The sequence below is a fragment of the Lissotriton helveticus genome, chromosome 2_1, assembly GCF_964261635.1.
Source record: "Lissotriton helveticus chromosome 2_1, aLisHel1.1, whole genome shotgun sequence".
Classification (NCBI taxonomy): Eukaryota; Metazoa; Chordata; class Amphibia; order Caudata; family Salamandridae; genus Lissotriton; species Lissotriton helveticus.
In genome coordinates, this window is record NC_136059.1 from 137,121,020 (window position 1) to 137,143,401 (window position 22,382).

Sequence of the window (22,382 nt, forward strand, 5' to 3'; positions counted from 1 at the left end):
AGATGAGGATTCCACGGAGGGTGGCAGTAGGGCTGGTCAGTATCTTGAAGTGAAGGTTTCCATCAGGTCTGTGGGCTCATCGGGAGTGTGCTCAGGCGGAGGGTAGATTTGTGGATGATGGCGATTCCTCCTCCAGGGCCAGTGGGGCGGTCCTTCCTGGAGATCTTGTATCGGGGAATGGTGATGGTGATGCCAGGTCCAAAGGTTTTGGTAAAGAATGCTACGTCCGGGGTAGTGCTGTCGAACAGGTCCCAGATTTTTGTGGCGTGTTTGTGGAGGGATCGGATGATGAGGAAGATGCATTGCAGGGTCTTCCGTTTGGTTGTGTTCTTGCGGGCGGATTGCTCTGGGTCAGTGGTTTTGGCAGTGCTGCAGGTGTGCAGGCAGCGGTGACAGCCAAAGGGTCCGTAGGTGTCGGCCGGTGATGCTAGCCTGCAGTTGTTGCAACATGGATTGCCGCTGGGTCGTAGAGCTGGCGGTGCAGAGATCCAGGGTTCCTGGCGATGGTCGCAGTCGGGTCGCGGATGGGTGTAGACGGACTTGCCTTTGGCGCCCCGGCGGCGCGACCTTTGCAGCAGCCGCGCAGTGGCCACCATTAAGTAGGGGTCGGAGAGGGCTGGATCCCATTAAGTAGGAGTAGGGAGGCGGGAGCGGGAGGGGAGCTGGATTGGGCCGGTCGCACTTGTCGTGCTGAGGGGATAGGGCCACGGGGGCAGCAGAGGCGGGGAAAAACGGGCTAAAAAAGGCAATAGGAAAAACGCAAAAAGAGAGAGAAATGTGCAAATAAGGCAGCAAAAGTGCAAGAAAGAGTGGAGGAAAGACATAGATGACAAATGAGAGTGAAAGGGGGAGATTGAAATGAGGGGAAAACAACAGAAAATGGAGTTTAAGATCCAGAAGGAGAGTGATGGGGGGAGATAGAAGTGAGGGTAAAAACTAGTAAAAAAGGAAGGACAAAGCGGAGCAAGAGAATGGAGACAGAGGTATTCTGGACCACCAGGGATGAGGCGCAGGTGAAACCTGCAGGTGGAGGAGGGCCTCGAACACCAACACTCGACAGTGCAGGGGCTCGGGGGAGGGCCTCACTTAATGGTGGAGCTGCGAGGGAGGGAGAGCCATTTCACTGCCAATGAGTCAATGGTCTTGATCCTTGCTGCATTAATTAAAGAGAGATAAATATCTACTAAGTTATGGTGCTCCTCACCTCTCACCTAGCACTGGCGCATTTGAGGCTGCCTAGAGCCAAGGTAGGCACACGTGCACATCGAGGAAGGGTTCCTGCCTTATAGGCACGATTGTTTTTATGCAAAAAGGAATACCTTCCCACACAAAACAATTTATAGAAGATGTTTCCTTTTTCAATGTGTATTGCAGAATGTTTCAAGCATTGAAAGAGCTAATAAGGAGGCTAAGTAAACATATTTTTCCTCATGGCGCCATGGTTGGACTGGTGCACCATTTTGGTTTAAACATAGTTTTTCTGATTTCAGTATATCTAGGATTGCATCAAATGTAATTGTGGTTGCAGATGGATGCTTATATTTCACAAGGATGCAAAGGAATTCCCATGCTTCACCCATCAAATGCCTACAACTATGAGATCCAAAGCAAAGAGGCACTAGCCAATGTGTTGAAATACATGTATTTACAAAGTCATGCATATCACACGTGTGGTTTTGTCAATCTTACTTAAGTGTTCACCTTGTTGATGCAAGGACAAGGCAAAGGCTTAATTAATCTGGGCTCAGGTTTGAATCCCAGACCCCCTGCGATTCTGGACAAATCACTTCACTTTCCCATGAATGTACTAAAAGTCAGTTTTTATCTCTATTGTTTAAAATGCACCTTCCCGGATGTTCCATGATTTGATTTTAAACATGGCTGCATGTATTAAGACATCAACTGTAATGAGCAAACTCATTTCATCTACTGCAATTGATGTTTCCCATAATAATCCACATTTGTAAAGCGCACAATCACCCGTAAGGGTCTCTAGGCGCTGGGGGCCGTCGGGAAGATTAAGCGAGCTATTGCCCAGAGTCACATGGTGCTGGGCTAACCTGCCGCCGAAGCCGGGGATCGAACCCTGATCCCCAGATTCCAAACAGTATAATGCTACTGAAACTGCTGATTTTAAGCGGTTACAGCTGTGTGTGCGAATGCATGTGTGTGTGTGTGTTTGTGAAACTATCCTTTTCAATCAATCAATCAATCAGGGTAATTGTAACTGGGCTACTCATCCGTGAGGGTCTCAAAGCAGGGGCGGTGGACCGAAGATCTGTTTATCTGAAGAGCCAGGTATTGAGGGCCTTCCTGATGGTGTTCAGGGAGGGGGCGCTTCTGATGTCTGCCGGTCTTGGCTGCAATGTGAAAGAAGGATCTTCTTCCTGCCCTGGCTTTGTGGATGCGTGGGGTTTTCGCCAGTGCAAGGTTAGAAGATTGGAGGGTTTTTTTGGGTACGTGGAAGTTGATTCTGTCATTGAGTTATTTGAGTTTGTTGTTGTGTAGGCATTTGTATGCGTGACTGAGGATTTTGAAGGTGACTCTTTTCTCCACGGGGAGCCAGTGGAGTCTTTGAAGGTGTTGGCTGATAGGTTTGTGCCGGGGGATGCCGAGGACAAGTCTGGCGGCGGAGTTCTGCATTGTCTGGAGTTGCGGAGTAGGGTACATCTCATCAGGGGTACCTACAAACAAAACAATGTTTTGAACATTGGTACAGAACATGGGTACCATGTGCACCGCATGGCATGTGCTCATGTCCCTAATCAGTAGTTACGGGAAAAGGGTAAACCCGGAATCACTGGGATCTGGGTACTAATTTGAATGCAAGAGGGGGGATCCCAGTGTAATAGAGATATTTCAATTCACATAGGGAGGAAAACATGAACGAAAAACATTCTATAGTGAAACTTCAAACAGACAAAAGGAAAAATGTAATTTCAGCCATTGTTGTTTAATCACATTGGAGGAAGTACTTATTCACATGTATGACTTTGCATGAGAACATCTCATAAGTTTTAGTATGGACGGTGCCCCAGGAAAACAGGGGGGGGGGAGTGCAAGGTAGTTGGTGATGGGTAGAGTGTTTAGGGTAGTGACAATGAATCACAGGCAGTTCTGATATAAAAGATGCTTATATACCACATATGCAAAACATCAAAATATTAAAAACACAATGCCATTTAACACACATAGAATCACAGTTAATAGATCACGGTTGAACGGGTGATGGCAAATTTTCTGAAGTCGATGTTTCAACCCCTTGTCTGTAGGTGTTTATATCCTTACTGCTGGGATTTTCATCAGGACTAGTGGGGTGTGGAAGGGAGTGGGCACCTAAAAGGAAAGGGCGGTGTTTAAAATCAAGCTTAAGGCGGAGAAACTAAACAAAGTCCCAGGATAGTGGGCAAGACTACTTAATCATTACCATAAATGCAGCGGCAGGGAGGGGCAACTCTCACAGTCCAACTGTTGGAAGAAGGGGGGGCTCCAAGGCTCTCCAAAGATGCTGTGTGGTAGAAAGGAGGCGTCACCTGATGGATAAAGGTGACTGATTAGCTGTGGGCAAATGTGGATGACGGAACACAATCTTAATATGCCCAGATGCACTTACTATTGTTGCGACTAAATATCACACAACTGTGGTAGTGGTGTGTATATCCGTTTTAATCGGACCTTCCAGTCATCATTCAATGCAGGTAAGTAGATCGGGCCGGAGTGAATCCAGAGGGTGTCCCAGAATTAATCTGAAGAGGAGCAAACAACCTGTATATAGTTAACCCTAGTGTCCAAGCCCAAATAAATGTAACAAGTGCAGGGACACTATGTCCGGGCGCCATTCGTGAGCGATAATTCGCATGGCTGCGTGTGTTGAATGAATGGGTGTGCAGCAGTTGGCTGCGCATTGTAAAAACAGGGCATTAATGGAACGGCTTTGGGGTATTGAAGTGCATGCAGTCAGAATTAAAAAGGGATGAACCGGTTGTCTGTGGAACGGCGTGCTGTAACTTGAGCCTTGAGGTTGTCAAGGGATCAAGGTGATCATGACAAAGGCGGAGAAGCTGACCTTAAATAGGTCTACTCAATAAGTCGAACGTTAACAAAGCAGGCCAAGGGCCTGCATGATTTGTGTGGATGCTGCCGAATGGGCGCTAATAGGCACCGGCAATGATGTCAAAAAAAGGGGGGGGAGGGGAGGAGATGCAATGGGTTGGTTAGTCTAAATGATCAGAGAAACTATCATTTTGTAAAAACTAGAGATTAAGCCAAATGGGCCAGTAGAGCCTCTGTACAGCAGGAGTACAAGGGTGTAAAAAAACGAGGGTGCCGAAGGCTGAAAGAACTATGGGCAACAAGCCGTGCATCAATGATTTAGAAAAAGACTGGCCTAATGGTCGAAAAATAATTTAAAAAGCCATCTCGGTGATTACACCAAGCTTTGATAGTCACACATGGTCAGGGACCAGGGGTGAAACTAAAAAGAAAACATGAAATGTTTGGCCGCGGCGCCATCGTGTGTCTATGAGGGGAATAGGTATTCAGCCACAAAGCCGGCTTACCCGAGGGTTGAAAGCAGACGCGTCCTCCAAAGCAGCCGTGGTGGCGACGGCTGCTGGTTAATGAGAGAATCTAACGTTTCCAGCGTGCACGCTCGGCGGACGGCGTGACGTCGGGGCGTGGGTAGAGGAGGAAGAAAGACTTCAATGTTTGGGTGTGTCCGATGCCTGAGTCATGGGATAAATTGCATTGGACTCAAATAATTTATGAAGCAATAATGCACAGCGTTCTCAAGACGTGTGAAGCAAGGCAGGAAATTAAAAGAAAAAATTACACACAGGTTGATATTGTTACCCATGGGTTAGGGGGTTGTAATATTACATAATAAGTTGGAGGCCCAATACTAAAAATAGTAGAGGGGGGCCGCAGCATGCGGTAATTAGAATTCAGAAAACGAGAACACTGTGAAGGGCTTATAATATTGCATCTTGCTGATCATGATGCTAGTTGATGAGGAAAAGCGTATTTGGAGTATAAACAAGATAATTGTAATCAGTGGCAAAGGGGTTCATTAGATGTTACATTCGTATGACAAAACTCTTAGTGTCCCCTGTTGGGTCAATGTTAACAACACCCATATATGCAGAAACATTACACAATTGTACAAATATCACATATATATTCACAAAAGAGCGAGTTATCACATGGGTAGAGTGGCATATTCATCACAGGTGGCAGAATGAACATCCATATAATGTTAAGAAAAAACGTATTGGCTACAAAAACAGAGCTGAAAAAACTCATTGTTTTCTATCAACAGAAGTAAAGATTATCGCACAAATGTTCAGTACTATTGGAAAAATTATATTCATTACATGATGCAGATGTCATTAGCGGAGACCCAAGCTCGCTAACTGTGCATTGCTGGTGTCTTGCTCGTTGAGCCCCTTAGTGATAGAATCAAACTTAAGCATCCATTTTGATTCCCTTACATTAAGGATGGATCCTATATCCCCACCTCTATGGCCTAATTCAGCTTTATCAAGGACAAGCCATCTCATTTGATCAGGGGAATGTGACTGATTAACAAAGTGGTCCACTAAGGGTGCTCCCTGTACTTGGCAGCGTATTCTGCTCTGGTGTTGGAGAATCCTTGCCTTAACCTTCTGTTGGGTTTGACCCACACATATCAAGTCGCAGATAACTTTAGTTGAGTTGCAGTTAGTGAACCATTTAAGGTCCAGTCTTTGCTCATTGTGGGTGAAACTTTTAGTCTGCAGTGTGGTGGGGCATGCCTTACATTGCCCGCATCGATGGTGGCCCATGGTAGGCGGCAAGTTCCACATAGATTGTATCGTGGGATTCTTGTCTGTGGCTATAAAAGAGTTCAGTACATGATCTTTAATGCTTTTAGCTTTGCGGAAAGCATGCATCGGTGCTCAGGTTGGTCAATATCCTCCGCCACTAGTGTCCAATGTCAGTTTATCACTTTTTTTATTTCACTGCTTTTGTTAGAGAAAGTGGTCACACAGATTATTCTCTGTTTGGCCGGGTCTAGTTTGTTGCGTGGAGTCAAAAGGTCTTCCCGGGGGCTGAACAAAGCCCTTTGTAGTGACGGCTTCAAATGACAGTCGGAGCCGTCACGTGAGTGAACAGAATGTTTATTTAAATAAGTACAGAGAACCTGCGACCTCAGCCACAGCCTATAGGTACGATGTCCCTCAGTGTGTCCCCGGCGCTCGCCTTCGAACGCTGGTCGCGGTGACATTCTGAGTGATGTCACCGCGAGCAGTACCAAGGTGAACAGAGCCGCCGGGGGGGGATGAAGAGGGAGATACCACACATCCCCCTTCCCTGCGGACATGGAAAACATTAGATAAGGCAATGTGCAGAAAACAAGACAGAGAAAAGCTTACATTAGGCAGGAAAGTAATAATTACAACATTACATTTTGTTCAAGGCGGAATGCCAATAGTTACATCATCACATACTGATCAAAACGCCTGGGAGGTCTGGTCACTCTCCTGTTGGGCCTGTGGCCCGGGTGGGGGACACCTGAAGGCCTCCTAACAGTGAAACCACTATCTAGTCTGGAACCACACTCCCCCTCCCTTGCACCTTCAGTGGCTTCTATTGGAGGGTGGTACTTTACAACTCTCCCTAGGTTCCATATTTTCCCCTCTCGGGTTTTGACTGCATTCTTGAAAAGTTTTGTGACTTTCGTGGGACTGCTGTACTCTGACCAGCTTGCCTTCCCGGTGGGAGCTTTGATCTTGATATTGTCACCTACTTTGAACTCAACCTCCCGTGTGGCCTTGCGTTGGTCATAACCTTCTTTCCTCGATTTCATGGCTCGTTCTTGCCTCCTCAGACTATCCTTTTCTATGGCGCGGTCTGACCACCCCTTGTGCCATTCCATCCACCCTGGAGCGAGCTTAGTGTTGGGTGTCCTCCCGCGGAGCAATTCGAACGGGGTGACGCCCGTCGTCTGATGCGGGGTGAACCTGTAAGCTTCCAGGCGTCTCCACAGTTCTTCTTTCCAACTTATGCCACTTGCTTTTGCCAGCTGGATGCTCTCCTTGATGGTCTTGTTAAAACGTTCGACCATACCATTGGCCTCCGGGTGGTATAGAGCGCATCGCTTGTGTCTGATGCCTCTTTCTTCTAGGAAGTCTTCCATCTCTTTTGAGCACAGTTGCACACCGTTGTCAGTGAGGATGTTGCTGGGGAGCCCCTCTCGTATAAATACCTCCTGTAAGAATCCGATGACAGTCTTGGTTGTGACTTCACTGACGAGTTTTATCTCCGGCCACCGAGAATACAAATCCATGAGCACTAGAATGTACGGTGTCCGCAGCTCCCCAGTCATCGGGCCTACGATGTCCAAAGCCAACTCGTTCCAAGGTTCTGACGGGAGCGGCCTACACACCATGGGTGGCGTCTGTTGCTTCAATACCTTGTCACTATTGCAGCACGGGATGCACTCCCTGATTCTCCTTTCGGTGACCAGGTCCATATTCGGCCACCAGTAGCTCTCCCTGAGTCTTTGCTTGGTCTTTGTGATACCCAAGTGTACCTCGTGAGCTATCTCGATCAGGTTATCCCTCACAGATGCAGGTGGCACGAGCCTAGTCCCCATGAACAGGCATCCGTCTACAATGGTTAACTCGTCCTTGACGGCCTGAAAAGGACGCATTTTTTCATCTCTTTTGTCACTGTGCTTCCAACCATCCCTCACTCTTCTGCAAATTTCCTCCATGATCTTGTCCTCTTCTTGCGCTTTTCTCCACGTATCTTCACCCAACGCCTTCTGAATGGCGCAGACATTCTCAACCATGTATCCCTCTTCTTCTTCATCAGATTTCTCTCGCATTACATTTGCTTCAACACCGCTGACGAGTCTGGACAGGCAGTCAGCTGCAAGATTTTGCGTCCCAGGGACATACTCGACATGGAATGTGTACTCCTGGAGACTGACCACCCAACGCCTTATTCTGCTGGAGATAGCATCCAAACCCTTTTTGCTGAACACTTCTACCAACGGTTTGTGGTCGGTGCGGAGGGTGAACTGCGTACCCCACAGGAAGTCTCTGAATTTTCCAACAGCCCATGATACCGCCAATGCCTCCTTTTCGATAACTGAGTAGTTGTTCTCGGAATTCTGGAGTGACCTCGAGGCGAAGGCTACGGTCTCTTCTCCTTCCACGCCTTTCTGGGTGAGTACAGCTCCCAGCCCTTTTGCACTTGCATCAGTGGTGAGGATCGTTGCCCGGCCGGGCAGGTACGATTTCAAACTAGGAGCTTCTGCAAGAGCCCTCCTTACATCCTCGAATTCGCTCTGGCATTCCTGGCTCCATTTGAATTCGTTATCCTTTTTTAGCAATAACCTGATGGCGTAAGTCCTGCCTGCCAAGTTTCTTATGAACTTTCCATAGAACTCCAACATCCCCATGAATGATTTGATCTCGTCTTTGCTTTTGGGGGGTGACAGGTTCACGATGGTGTTCTGCAGTTCTGCCTTGGGACGTATGCCTTCTGTTGTTATCTTGTGACCCAGGAAATCCAACTCAGCACAACTGAAGACACATTTGTTCTTCTTTACAGTAAGACCTTGGGACAAAAACCTCCTCAGCACACATCTCAGCCTCTCATCGTGCTCAACTTGGTTCTTAGCGAAGACAAGCACGTCATCCTGGTAACACATGACACCTGGGATGCCTTTCAGGATGTTGCCCATGATTCTTTGGAACACGGCAGCCGCCGAGACCAAACCGAACGGCATCCTTTTGAACTTGTAGGCGCCCATAGGTGTCACAAAAGCAGTGAGTTCCTGAGACTCCTCATGAAGTTTTATCTGGAAATAGGCCGAGGTGAGGTCAAGGGTTGAGAACACTTTGGCACCCTCCAGCGTGCTCATCATCTGGGTGATGTTCGGCAAGGGGTATCGGTCAACGACGACCTCTTTATTGAGAGCCCTCAAATCAATGCAGAGCCGGACTGACCCATCCTTCTTCTTCGCTGCCACGATGGGCGCCACCCATTCAGTCGCTTCCACCGGTTCAATTACTCCGGCCTCACACAGTTTTTCCAATTCGGATCTGACCTCTTCCTGGATGGCTATGGGGAGTCTTCTGACTTTTGCCACGACAGGCTTGGCATTCGACTTCAATCTAATTTTATGGCAGTAATTCTTCAAACAACCAAGCCCTTCCCTAAACACTTCTTCAAATTCTTTGGTGATGTCTGACCCACATTCCTTTATTTCCTGTATCAAAATCTGGGGATTGCTGTTGGGATTGAGATACACACCCAAATTCTTCTGAGCTCGCCACCCCAAAATGTTGTCTCCTACAGTGGATACATATACTTTAGACACGGTAGACCTATTCCTGTACTCAATTTTGCTCAGAAAGTACCCTTTCATGGAGATGGGGCGCCCCGCATACCCTCCAGGCCTCAGGTCTAACCTCTTCAACATTATCCTCCCCTTAGACACGCGTGAGAACTCCTTGGCATTAATAATAGTTATCCTGGAACAGGAGTCAAACAATGCTTCTAGCTCTACCTCTCCTACTCTTATGGTGTCTTTGGGACTATAGACTTGATCTTCGTCAACCAGTGCGGTAATTTCTGCACACATGGGGCTTCTGGGTCCAGGTGCCTTCAACTCTTTCACTTGCACCACAAACTCGTCGCACACCACATTGGTTCTGTCTCTACTCTGACGACTGGCCCCCTGCCCACTCTTGCAGTATTGTTTAAAATGGCCTTTCTTACCACACTTGTTACATGTGAATCGGAGGGCGGGACACTCCCTGTCGTTGGCTAAGTGCCCTTGTTTACCACACCTGTAGCAGGTACCTTTGAATAAACCTCCAGGCCTGCCTTCCTTCTGTTCCTTACTCACTGCCTTCTGACCCTTAACTACAGACACAGTCTCACATTCAGACACCACCTCACTGACATTGGTCTTGTCATCATTCCTCTTCTCCCCTGCATCCTGCTTAATCTCCTTGACGCACTGCAACATGTGCTCTACCTGTTTGGCTATGATGAGGACCTCTCTCAACGGCGGGTCATCTTTAAGCCATAGCTCTTCACGCACTCGTTCAATCCTACAGGTCAAGACAAACTGGTCCCTAATCCTCTCTTCACTCGCTCCCCCAAACTTGCACGTGGCGGCCAATTTCCTCAATTCAGACACAAAATCTTCTATAGACTCTCCTTCCTTCTGTGCTCTCTTCCCAAAGTGGTACCTCTCCATGATCGTGCTAGTCTTAGGGAGATAGTGCAGATCTAACTTCTTCAGGCTAACTTCAAACTCATTTAGTCCTCTTGCCTCCTGTGCCCCTAAATCCGGAAGATGATCTAGGACTTCCTCCCCTTCTGCGCCCAGGTAATAGGCTAACAAAGCAACCTTCCTCTCTAACCCTAAGTTAGGCCCACACACAGTGGCGTAATTTAAAAAAACTTTTTTCCATTTTTTCCATAGGATGGTGGGGTCACCTGGGTTGGTTAAGAAAAAGGGTGGAGGGGTTACACTTTGCATGTTTAAAGCCAAACGGTCTCAGAGTGTGCTTAGAACCTGTAAGCCTGCACTAACCCCCTTGTGTGACTTGAGGAGTAATAGGTGAGCACAATAAGCCTGTACTACAAAGGTATATCAGGGAACACTACTAAAAGCCACTAACTTGCAATGGCAATGTAACCCTCTGGATCAAAAGGATAATGTACTTACAATTGTTAAAAACCAACTACAGAGGTACTTGTGAGTTCACATCCACAAGAATAGGTGAAAGGGACATTGAATATACAGTGAAAATATTAAACAGCAGTATAATGACACAATTGCATATATATATCCTGAGCGGCCCTTGCACCATGGAACAGAGAGTATTCAGTACATGACCAAATGTAGGCAGAGAAATAAAGAGTCACCACAAGTTCAGGGTGTGAAAACACGAAGTTATCTCCCTACTGCCGGCACTGTTCCAATAGAGGTGGCAAAAACTCCTTCATTCACAACCACTGCCCACCGCTGAAACCACCAACAGTTCTCGATGTAACCAATTGATGTCTCTGCCAAAGCACATGCAGGGTATCAATAACGTGGAGTAATGATCCGTCTCGCCTGCCGTGCCTATTTACACCCCCGTCAGAAGTGACAGAAGAGCAGCCAAACGTGCGCTCGCCAGCTGCGTGTGCTTCCGATGCAGAAGAGACTTCCCTGACGGAGAGGTGGTAGCACACCGGTTACACGCCAGTCTGAGTCACTTGAGCCTCACAGCTTGCCGAAGGGTACTCAATGTTTTAGGCAGCTACCTATGCGCCAGGTCCCTTCGCGCGTTGCACTGCGCAGAGCGTGCCCTCTCCAGGTGAAATGCCAGCTTCTCCGACGCTTGAGCAACCAACATAAACTCCTTTTCCCTATGCGTGGCAGTTTCACGTAAATGAAGGTACAGTTCCTACAGAAGAATTACAGCTGGAGGCAAACTTCCAAACAACTCCTGAGGTGGATACGTGAATTGCGCGCCTCGCTCCCGCCTTCCTTCACAGCGCTGATTGATAAACTGATGAGGCACTGACATCCAGTGACGTCTCACACACTCTGTCCACCGCTTTAAATTCTCGCCACAGGGAGCATTAAGGAGATTCCTCCGTACGCGTGCAGGGAAGGCAGACACTCGTTACCTTTACTTCAGGGAGATGAAGATCAAAACCCGACCTGAGGTCGCCCCTTCAAGTACTTTGCTGGGCTTCGATCCTTCCTCTCTCTCCCTCTTCCCCGGGCTGCACACTCTCCGCGCTGCCGCCTGGGTTTCCACAGCAACGCGAAGCACTTCCAGATGGCCGGCTGCAAGCTCGAGTCAGCTGTTTCTCACCAGCGTGTTGAGGTCACAGGAGGTCACCCTCGTCGCCAGTGTAGTGACGGCTTCAAATGACAGTCGGAGCCGTCACGTGAGTGAACAGAATGTTTATTTAAATAAGTACAGAGAACCTGCGACCTCAGCCACAGCCTATAGGTACGATGTCCCTCAGTGTGTCCCCGGCGCTCGCCTTCGAACGCTGGTCGCGGTGACATTCTGAGTGATGTCACCGCGAGCAGTACCAAGGTGAGCAGAGCCGCCGGGGGGGGATGAAGAGGGAGATACCACACCCTTTTCTGTGCCCTTTTGACCATTCTTTTTGGGTAACCTCGGGCCACAAGTCCAGTGCTTAGAATGTCAGATTCCTTCTGGTAGTCGTTTTTTTTTATCAATTTCTCTTAAATTGTAAGAACTGACTCACCAGGAGGTTGTCCCAAAGGGCCCTGCGATGATGACTGCTATATCGTAACAGCGAGTTCCTCTCCGTCGGTTTTCGGTATAGAGTAGAATACAGTTTATTGTCCTCATGACAGATCTTGATGTCCAAGAAAGCAATTTTGAGCGGGTCCGTCTGCTTAGTGAATTTGATCTCGCTGTCACACTGATTAAGCCAGTTGTAGAAGCTTTCCAGCTCAGCTTCAGTACCTGTCCATATTAGAAGGATGTCATATATATAGCGCCTCCAAAGATCTATGTTCTGATGGTATGGGTTGTTCGAGAAAATGAAGGATTGCTCCAGATGGTCCATATAAATTATAGCCAGTTCCGGTGCAAAGGCAGCGCCCATGGCCACCCCATTCGTCTGAAAATAGTAGTGGTCCTGGAATAGGAAGGAATTCTTTTTCATCGCTATGGTGAGCAACTCGATGATAAATTTAGTCGGCACCTCCACAGGTGCTGGACGTCTGTCAAGATAGGTGGTTATTATCTTCAAAGCGGGGTCCTGAGGGTTACTGGTTGAAGGGACGATCACCAATTAATGCTATAACTTGCATAGTATCACGCAGATATGCCACTGTGTTCTCCGCGATGGGCTTCAGGAAATAGTCAATGTACTTACACAGTGGTTCCAGGAGGGAGCCGCAGCCGGACACTATCGGCCTGCCGGACGGGTTGGTCAAATCCTTGTGAATCTTAGGTAACGTGTATATCGTTGGCATATGAGGGTGCAGTTGGTTCAGGTATTGGAACTCGAGTTCACTAAGGAAACCCTGTTGTAGGGCCTCTGACGTCATGGTTAATATTTCCCTGGCCAAATCTTTGCAAGGGTCAGTTCTTAATTGGACATAGCTAATCCCATCTTGTAGCTGTCTCTCACTTTCCAACTTGTAAGCCGATGTGTCCTGGACCACTATTGCGCCACCATTGTCAGCAGGTTTTATCACAATCTCTATATTGTTCCTGAGACTGGTGAGTGCTGCCTTCTCCGACTTGCTGATATTCTGGACAGTATGTTTGTGTGTTTCTAGTGTCTTCAGGACGTCCCTGGCCACAACGCTTTCATAAGCTAATATAGTGTTTGACATGGCGTGGCTGGGAGGGAAGAAAGTAGATGGGACCTCTGAGACAAGTAAATGATTTTTTGAGGGGGGTTTCAATGTTCCTGAAAAAATATTTAAGGCACATTTTCCTGAAGAAAGCAAAAAGTTCAGTTTTGATGTTGAAAACATTAAGCTGATTGGTCGGTACAAATGTTAATCCTTTAGTTAGCACATTTGTTTCATTCTCATTTAGGGGGGTATGATGAGATGTTCACCACTGGGTTGTGGTTCGTAGTCTGTATTGTGGTGTCTTCTGAGGGACCTACTGTAGGAGAGTAGGGTCTGCTATCCTATGGTCACCCCAAATTTTTGCTTTTTGCTTCACTGGTTTATGAATTAATGTGGCTGTGGGCCTACTAATCAGACCCAGAGCCTGCTGTTCTCTCTCTAAATTAATGCCAATGTACATTAGGTGCATTACGAAATTGGAACTGATTCACCTTATTGGCCCCTGTAACAGTGTACCTCAGGTACCCAGGGCATAGGTGCTTCCAAGGCCCACCAGGGGCTGCAGCCCGTATTGTGCCACCCCTGGCCTGGCCTCCATATTTGACACAACTGGCTGATCACTCAGCTGGGGTAAGTCGGTGTAACCACCCCTTACTTAGGTGTAGTATGCCTATACCTAACCTAAAATGGACACATAATATTCCTATCAGCCACTCCTATGGAAGGCCTCATCAATCCTGGAGGCAGAGTGCTTGGAAATATGTGAGATAGTGCTCTGGCATGAGCTGAGCCTGTCTGCAGCTTTCGGAACCAAGTCCTTTAGCTGTTTCATGATACTGCCATACCATATACTCTTAAGTGCATTTTGAACCTCGCGGTTAAATGCTAACTTTGGTTTGGCTTTATCAAAACATGTCGAGTAAGGTGTCATACGAATTGGAATACTACCCCCTCGCCAGTTCTGGTGACGGGGGTAGCATTCCACCCTTCTAGAGGGATACGACATGTACCTAACCTGAACCCCGGTTAAAGTGAAACGTGAGCCATAGCATGACAAAATGGATGCTGCCACCACAGACACAAGTCTGACCTTCTGCTGCTGGGAGTCCTTCCAGCGAGGGCGGCTTGGACAAAGGGTTTCCTGCTTGGGGGGTGCTAGCACCACCCCAGACAGGATTTTGTATATTGGGTAGGACAGGGCTGAATAGAATCAGACATGCCTGGGGCACACAAGGTGTCCCTGTGCATTTGCCAGTTCAAACCGGTGCTGGGGTTCTCCAGCCCCAGTATTGGCGCGAAGCTGCACAAAGGAAAGGGGGTGTAACCGCCCCCCTTCCTGGTCCCAACCAGAGGAGGGACCTAGTAGGTGATCCGGCCCCCAGATTTGGAATAAGAGTAGGAGCTGTGTCCCAAGACTTCAGATCATCCTGAACTCGACTTGAAACAAAGAAGAAACCTGGACTTCGACATTCTGCTGCACAGAAGACTGAAGAGAATCTCCCTTGTGGCCAAGGAGTGACCACCCTGTGAATACAGGCACCAACCAGCAACTCGACGTCTGCTTTGCCGCCGCCTCCCGCCGGAGCCCGAGCCCAGAGCCCGACAAGACTTGGATTCCCAGACATCCCATAGCCCGATCCACAGTCCCTGAAAAGAAGAGACCCATGGAGGCACCGAGAGACGTGGGACCGGACCTCTTGAAAGACCCCCAAAAAGCTGACTGCACAGCACCCGAGGCACCCTCGACACTGTGCTTTGGGGTTTGAGAAGCCCCAACACCGAGAAGCCTTTGCACTGAAGATCAGCCCCCCAGCATCTCCACGATCTGCGTGGGGCCCTTTTGCACTTTGCCACTCGACGCGCCATCCCGGCCACTTGCCACGTGGCTAGCGGCCATCTTGGCGACGAAAACTACAACTTACACCACTGGTCTGGTTGCTCCAGACTGGCCCTTGCTCCCCTGAAAAGGAGCACCCACTCTGACCTTGCTGGTCCAAGTGAGAAGCTTGCATCGATTCCTGCGTGGCTTGCTTTAGCCAAGGCCTGTTTGCTCCAATCAAGTTGCCGACACCACCATCAGCGAGAGCCTTTGTGGGACAGCTCGTGAACAACGCCTGGACATCCTTGACCTCTTCGTGTCCACGTGGCTGCAGAGACAATCTTCCCGTCTTCACCTGTTTGCACCCGACATTGCCTGGTTCCCTCCTGGTTCCACGGTGGTCACTGGCTAGTGACTTTGAACATTATCCCATCTGCTTTCAGGTCTTCACTTCTTCAGATCCACCCTTGGATCTACCGGAACTCTCCTCGACGACCCGCCTGCAGCATCTTCAGCTCCAAGCACCATCGACCTGCGTGACGAAACCCGACACTACTTCGCACCTGTGCACCCTCTTCCTGTGGGTGAGGTAACTCAGCAACGCCGGTGTTACCACACCGGTATACACCTCTAGTGCCTGTGTCTAAAGTTTTGTCCTTGTAGGTCCATCAGAAGGTTCCTTAAACCCTAACTTTGTAACTTTTATGCACCTTTGAAATTGCATTGGTGCATGCGTGCGCTTTAAGCGCTGCACCCGAGTCCCGCGGGCCTTTCCCGACTTCATCACTGCTAGTCCTGAACAGCTCCAGCGATTCCCCAGGCCCTAGGCCTCCTTCCTTTCCCCATAGTGTTCTTATACCACTATTTTAGTATATGGTTTACGTGACCCCTAGGGCTCATCCATAAAGTGCAACTTTTGTATATTTAAACTGTGTTTTGTTTTAACGCATTTGCTTCTGTGCTCATAAAGAGTATAGGGGATATTTGTAGTAAATAAATCTATATATATTTTCAATATATATCTGTGTGGTGTCCTTTCATTTGGTATTCAAGGGGATTGTGTATAGTAAAACAGCTTGCTTCACATGCCTTTACAGAGTTTAGCCTAAAGACTGCTTTGTCCATGCTACCACTAGGATAGCTGGTCTACCAGGTTGACTTACAACCGATCATCATAAGGGTTGCTTGGCATGGTACAAGGTGATCACTAGAACTAGAACTAGTGAGCATCATATACCAGGCCAACTTCTCACATTGGTGGCAGCGGTGGGATTTGAGCTTGCTGTTGTTTTACCATTACAATCTTTGAGAGTATCATTTTAAAGATCATACAGGTACCTGATAGGTACACTAAAACAAGACTAGTATACTTAAGTTCTACTGAACTTAGTTGTTGTAGAGGATAGGGAGTAGCACACCCTGACTACAACTACTAGATAGGTTTAGTAGGTAAACACCAGTGTAGGTAGATTGCAACATATCCACCCACACTAGAGCAATGTCTGGAGCAGAGGGATCCACTGGACCTATCTCTGTTGAGAGTGACCCTCCAAGGGCACCATCCAGATTTGCTATCTTTAACTTTAAAGAATTGAGGCAGCTGTGTTCCTTAAGAGGAATCAAAACGGGTCCTACCCCTACAGCAGATCACCTCAGAGAGCTTTTAGAAATGCCTGAAGCTCTAAAGACCTCCAAACCAGGCCCCTCAGGGACTGGAAATGGAGGCTCTCCTTCTGAAGATGATAACACTGATGCCCCTGCCCCTGTCATCCAGATAGATGAGGAAAACCAGACCACTGGGGATACTCAGCCTGAGGATGAGGAAGAAGAGGAAGAGGAAGAGGAGGAGGAAGAAAGTGGGTCTGATGATGAGAGAAATAGTCAGGTGCTAGTCAGCAGGCTTAACCAGGCTAACTTAAGCTTATTTGGGACTGAAGGTGGGTCCAACCCATTCAGACCCCCAAGTGGACTTAACCAGGAGCAAAGGAGGAGGAGGAATCACTCAGGTGAATCCAATACCTCACAAGCTTCTAGAGGTTCTCATGGTCACTCCAGAAGGGGTTGACTAGCCCTCACAGAAGGGAACATGAGGCCAAAATGAGAGAGGCTGAACTTAATATCCAGAAGCAAGAATTAGAAGTTGCCCTGGCCAAAGAGAAACTTGCTAGAGCAAGGCAGCCTAGAGAGAGTGGATTAGGATCCACTGGTGGCAGCATTATCCCCCCCAAGGATAAAGACAGGTCTTTTGATAACAGAAACCTGAGTAAGATTGTGCCCCCCTACAAAGCTGGGGATGATATCCACAAATGGATGACTGCACTTGAGAGAGCCTGCAGAGTACAGCAGATCCCTCAGGAGCAGTGGGCAGCAATCTTGTGGCTCTCCTTTGAAGGTAGATGCCGAGACAGACTCCTCACAGTTAGTGATGGGGATTCTAGAAACTACCTGGTCCTGAAGAGTGCTCTAAATGATGGGTTAGGCTTAACCACTGAACAGTACAGGTTAATGTTCAGAGATACCCAGAAGACACGGACTCAGGACTGGTCTGAATTTGTTGAATGTGCCACTAAGGCTCTGGAGGGCAGGTTGCTGGGAAGTAAGGTTACAGACTATGAAGGATTGTACAATTTGCTTATGAGAGAACAGATTTTAAATAACTGTCAGAACCAGCAGTTGCATCAACATTTGGTTGACTCAGATCTAACCTCTCCCCAAGAATTGGGAAAGAGGGCAGACAAATGGGTTAGAACCAGGGTTAGAACCAGAGTTAAGCAAAAGAACCAGAACCAGAACCAGGGTGGTGACCAAAAAAAAACAGACCAGAATGATGGGGAGCAGAAAGCTAAAGAGCAGAAGTCTTCAACAGTGCCCCAAACTAATACTGAGGGTGGGTCCCAAACTTCCAAGAAGAAGAAGAAAGAAGGTCAAAGAAAACCCTGGTGTAGTATCTGTAAAAACACCTCTCACTGGACAAGTGAGTGTAAAAAGGGTGGAGCCCCCAACACTGCAGCCCCTAAGGCACCTGCACCCACTAGTACAGTTAACAGTGTTGGTCCACAAACTAAGGGGGTAGTGGGTACCACCTTGGGAACTGAGGGAGAGTCTGGCCTAGTCAGAACCCCTACACAGGCTGTTCTGATTTGTGATGTGGACATAGACTTGTCCACTACTGTCAGCCCCAGTAATCTGGGCAAGTACAGGCAGACGCCTTTGATTAATGAAAAAGTGGCTCAAGCATACAGGGACACATGTGCCAGTGTCACTATGGTGACACCTAGCTTTGTGGACCCTGGACAATACATACCAGGTGATAATTACCTTCACTACTACACATAGTGTGGCAATTGTTAACTTTTCCTGGGGAGGGGTAACTGGCCTAAAAAGAGTTGTGGTTAGTGCTGATCTCCCAGTTGAATGTTTGTTGGGCAATGACCTGGAGAGCTCTCTATGGTCAGAAGTTGAGTACAGGACTCATGCAGAGATGTTAGGGATATCATCACATGTCCTTGCTGTGACCAGGTCACAGGCCAAAAAGTGGCTCTCTGAACGTCAGGTCTTGGATCCTGGAACAATGGACCAAGCACCTCCCAAGACAAGGAACAGGAGGGTAAAGGCTCTGCCTTCCCAACTGCCTACAAGTGAGGATCAGCCTTCACAGGAAGATGATCTTGAGACCCCTGGAGGAACTGTCCCTGAAGAGCATGAACCTGATCAGGTTGAGTTTCTGGGGACAGGGGGACCTTCTAAGGCAGACTTGGGGCAGGCTCAGTTAACCTGTCCTTCTCTTGAACCCCTCAGACAGCAGTCATTGCGCAGTCATTTTCACCCCAGGGCGTTGCCTCCCTCACAATATTGATTGTAGATCCCCTACGTCTGGTGGTTTTTGCGGCCACTTTGAGCTTTTGGTTTTTGAGCACCAGAGAGCTGTGAGAACGCCGAGCCAGAGACCGAGCCAGAAACGCCATACCAACGGGAGGAAACATCGCTGCTGCTGTTTCAGTGCTACTGCTTCGGTGCTGTTCCTGTACCTCCGGTACCACCAGCGCTGTCATCGGCTGACAGTTTGCGGGGCCACCCTAGTCGCGCACCAGCCGCGCCTAGACCGTGACTGTGTCTTGTCCCATCTTGCGGTCCTTGCCGTGGAAGGCACCGAAGCTTCACCAAAACCCCCAGCGGCGGCGGCGGCGGCGGTGTGAGTGGCCTGGGGAATCCTGCTCGCCTGCTCGTCCGCCTGCCTGCCTGCATGCCTGTTTGGTTCCACATTTCCCTGAGTGGAGCGTCGTGGCACGGAGAGGAGAGCAGCTTGGCTCATTGCTGATTTTGTTGCCGAGGGCAGTTGAGTGAGGCCCGACCTGATCTGCCTCGGGCTCCTCACCTGTGAGGAGCTGCCAGCGGGTGTGGAGTGCTGCAAAAACAACACCGCCGAGGCAGCACCAGGAGCTCCATTCAGCTCCGACCATTCAGCTCCATTCAGCCTACAGTCTCCCTCGGCGAGCCAACTATAGAACCGGCATCTAAGGTAGGACCCAAAAACTAATTAGTGAAACCACAGTGTGGCAGTAGACTACAGTAACAGAAAAAAAAAAAAAAAAGGGGCTATGCGATGTCCTGTTAACCAGAGAGTGTCCCAAGAGAAAATACACTAACTCGCCACAAGGCACTGTTTTTTTCATTCCAAAAGCCTTCTTTTGAAGAAACCTTGCAGGCTTAGGGTTGCGAAAAGCATATCTACATCTGACCATGCCAAAAAGGGCCTAAGCAATTACCATTCAAGGTACCTTTCAATACAACACTCGACTATTGGAGCACAGCTGGGGAGTTCTGTGCTAGAGCCAGAGCTGAGTGTGCAGCGATGTAAGGCAAAGGAACCGCTAAAGACAGCCCTAAGACTGATACAAGATCCATCCACGCCGCAATTGGCACTTACTTCTGCGCAGTAGCTCTAGAGGCCTGTGCGGTGGGGGGGCTAAGAACCAGAGCAACGTAGAGCGACAACCTAAATCCATCTTTAGCTCTCAGACAGTTACGAGGTCAGGAAAAGTGAGAAGGTCCCTCACAAAACCAGCACCCAGACGGAAAAGGGGGGCAACCAAAGATGCTGGAACCTCTCCATTACCCACAGATGACAATGTCAGTTCTACAATAAACGGAAAGGAAAAAGTCAATTCCAATGAAATCAAAACTAGCAAGGAAATTAATGATGATATGGGCTGCCTCTGGTTTACAGGCTTGGATCCTACTAAAGACAATAATCCCGCAGTCACCACGGACAAAAAAAAGGCATCAAAACAAAGCAAATCACTGAAAGGATTAAAAAGAGCCAGCACTGAAGACCTCATAACTATAGATGGAGAACCAGTTGCAAAATCTTCACATACTTACCAACCGAAAATCTACACGAAATTTGCGTTCCTAAAACAACCTGGAGCGGCAATTTTTACCAAAAACGAGAACTTGGAACAACTACCCACTCCTTTGGAACCTGGGAAGATAAAATATTCCCCATTACAAGCACAACAACAATTGGAAGCAGAAAGACCCCTAAAACTTGTAATGGCGGACATTCACATCAACAGTCACCAGAGGGTACAAGCTGAAATCGGACAAACAACTAATAAGGGAAAAGACGAAACAGCCCGCACGACAATAGACCAGCCAGCGGAGTTTAGCAGTCCACCAAATATAGCATTAAAGAGCGCCCAAAACACACAGACTCCGCTCAGAAGGATAATAGCAGAAAGCTCCCCGGTTAAGGAGACCTCTCCAAGTGGGTCAAGATTAACCGGAGCACTAGACGCCTCCATCATCCTCCAATTTCAAGACTCAAACGATTGGGGCGACCTCTCATCCCGATCATCGCACAAAAAAGCTCTGAGTGAGCAGGAAGGAATGGGAGCAACATCTCAACCGACCAGCACCCGTCCACCGACGCTCACGAGCTCGCGAGACACTCATCAAACGGCCCTTACAGAGCAGAGAGATGCAGGCCGTCTTAACATACCAAACACACCTAAAAGTCGGAAAAAAGAGAACACCTACACCACAGCTAACGACATGACCTTTCTTGCATCACAGGAGTGGCAAGACTTAGTGATGGCCTACAATCTAAAGCCCAGTAAAATCCCCAGTACCACCAGACCGGAGAACGAGAGTAAAGGCTTGTGCATCACGTTCTGGGCAAATCTACTAAACACAATACAACTATCGGCAACAGCACTACAATATCAATCAGAGAAATTAGACATGCAACTAACAGTATTACAAACACTCGCAGAGTTTACCTCAGGAATCGAGAGGAAACTAGGCGACTTAAACGGTCTCATAAAAAGGGGACAGGAAGCAGTAGAACTTTCAGCGTTAGCAAAAACAGAATGTGACTGCTTCCCAATAATAAATAAGCTATCGACGCTACCAACTATGCTAGAAAACCTCCTGGACGAGCTGAAACCTCTCAAGGCACCGACACCAATAGACATAGTCACTACGGGAAACGAGACTAGGGACCCACAAGCGAACCGAAATCAGACTCAGGCAGAGAAGAAACACCTCCAAACCAGGAATACCAGCTCTCCCCAAGCGACTCAATCGCCAAAAAATCTAACCCCAGCTCTCAAGATTCCCGAAACAGAAAGCACAGTAGCACCTACAAATTCACGAACTCGCCGGAAACAAAAAAGGAAAGGCAGGAACAGGAGAATGATAGCCATAACTCAAGGAAAGGAAAGTCAGTTACAGGAGTCCTACCATCAAGAGACAAAAGAAGAGACCTCATCCTCCCATAATGAGATTGAGCAGACCTTGACCACAGGCAAAGAAATGACTCCAGGGAAAAAATCGATCGCCTCAAGGTCCTTAGACAAATCCGACAAACCCAAAAAACCAAACAAAAAAGAAACAATTGCAATAATAATTGATGGATCAGGACACAAGGAGGAGTTAAATACACAAAGTATTAAACAGTGGAAAAGTCTTGAGCAAGAGCCCCACGAACGCGGTGAAGCTAGGAGCCAAAATTTTGTGTCTCAAAGCGAGAGCCTGCTGGGCCTGAAGCAGGATTAGGAAAACTCCTACGACAAATTTAAAAAACCAACTACAACTACAATAGAAGTAACTGCACTAATAACAGATAATCTTGAACACAAGGAGGAGTCAGACACACAAATCATACAACAGCGGAAAATTCCCGAGCAGGAGATCTATGAATGTGGC